Here is a 2043-nt window from a genome sequence, read left to right as displayed (position 1 = left end):
CTAGGAAGTTTTCTAAAACTAAAATTGATGAATAAATGCTAGAAAAACTGTCCAAGGTGCAAAGCTCTTGGGACAATGAACTTCTAGAGGCATGTCTTTATAAACTTTATAAGGTGTCTTTATAAGGTGGGCTCGGAGACTGTGCCACGGGGCAGTTTGCTAACCGCTTCCCTTTCGCCATGCAGGTTGTCATCTGTCTAATCAGCAACCTGCTGATTCCCGCGCTGGCTTGTGTATCTCCGGGTGCCTCGTCAGGACGGGCCCTCCACTGCCACGAAGATGGGGCGGCCATATGCCACCCCTTCCCCGGTTTCAACTCATCGCCATTTCCGTCAATCTTATTGCTGGAACCTGAGATGCCTGTCCTCGAACAACCCTGGAAAGACTCATCGCCATCAAGAGCAGTCAATCCGCCAGCTGTAAATAAAGAGCCACCGTCGACGCAGTTTTGTGGGCTCGGAGACTGTGCCACGGCGCAGTTTGCTAACCGCTGCCCTTTCGCCATGCAGGTCAGTCAAACAAACGCACTCTATGCTAAAAAATCGAACAATTACTTCTTGGTACAGCTTCCGAGACCACAGTGTTGTGTCGCTATTGCTCATGTTGTCTGATGTTGTCCGCCTGTTACTAACCCTATCCGGTGATGTAGAAACAAATCCTGGCCCAGCTAACCTAGACACTGTCCTGACCGAATTGCAAAAACTAGCCTCAGGCCAAGCGCTACTTGTAGAAGAAATAAAGGACCTTAAAGTACAGCTGACAACAACAGACAAAACAATAAACAAACTTAATAACCGCATGATCGATTTAGAGGCACACTATCAGACCTTCATGCCCCTACGCCAAGACATAGAAACCTTACAAGCGACCTCAACTGAAACAACTCGCCTTGTTTCAGAGTTAGAGGCTCGCATTGATGATGCTGAAAACCGATCACGCCGTTGAAATCTGATCTTCTATGGAATCCCTGATACCACTAGTAATAAGATATATGCTCCGCCTGAGGAACTAGTCATCCAGGTTTGCCATTAAAAACTGATATTAACCCCGCAGACATAGAACGGGCACAACGTTTAGGGAAACAGTCAGAAGATCGGAATCGCCCAATAAGAGTAAAATTCATGCACTGGAAAACTAAAGACGCTCTGCTATCCAATGGCCGAATGCTGAAAGGAACAAAATACAGTATAGGCGAAGACTTCACTCGCCCTGTCCAGAAAGCAAGAAAACATCTGCTGGCATTCGCTAAATCCAAATCAGTAGCTTACTGTCTACGTTACAAAACCTTGTGCATCGGCCCAAAACGGTACATTTTCGACGAGGCTTCGAACAGTGTCACAGAAATTCAGTAGCAATCATCCCGTTCCTTAAAGGTAAAAAACAAACCAAAACCAACATCTAGCTTTGACCTTTAATTTTCCGTAGTTTACACCAACGTTCGCAGTTATCTTCCGAAGCGAGAGCTCGTGTCCAACATCATATCATCAACAAGCAGCAATCTGCTTATCTTAACAGAAACCTGGCTAAAAAATTACGTCACCGATACTGAAGTTCTGGCAGACCTACCTGACTTCCAAGTTTTTCGAAATGACCGCGAAGGATCAAGGGGCGGTGGTGTACTCATAGCCGTTCATAACGAAATTTTGTGCTATGATAAATATCAAATCAAAGCTTGAAATACTCTGGTTACTATGTCGAGCATCACCAAAAACTCTGCTACTGGGAGTCTGCTGCAGGCCTCCCCATCCCACACCCGACTTTTGCAACGAAATCAATAATAACTTAATTCATCTGTCAACAAGCTACCCAAATGCCTCCATTCTCCTTCTCGGGGATTTCAACTTCCCAAACATTGACTGGTGCAACCTCCCATCTTTTTCAATAGCAGGTCCTGTAGAGGAAAGGAATTTCATTGACATCTGTTTGAACTTTAATTTAACACAATTAGTATCACAACCAACGCGCGTCACGCCTGAATCCGAAAGCATTCTGGATCTTATTTTGACAAATAACCCGGATGGCCTCCTTTCCGTTGCATATCTT

General features: G+C 45.1%; 1 pseudogene; it reads left to right on the top strand.

The window, feature by feature from the left end:
* The first annotated feature begins 503 nt into the window (after positions 1–503).
* Positions 504–1352, top strand: LOC149336381 (uncharacterized; annotated as a pseudogene).
* The last annotated feature ends 691 nt before the right edge of the window (positions 1353–2043 follow it).

Source organism: Amblyomma mixtum, chromosome 7, assembly GCF_055824585.1.
Source record: "Amblyomma mixtum isolate Tamu chromosome 7, ASM5582458v1, whole genome shotgun sequence".
NCBI lineage: Eukaryota > Metazoa > Arthropoda > Arachnida > Ixodida > Ixodidae > Amblyomma > Amblyomma mixtum.
Note: the sequence above shows the minus strand (reverse complement) of the source record. Positions and strands in the feature narration are given on the sequence as shown.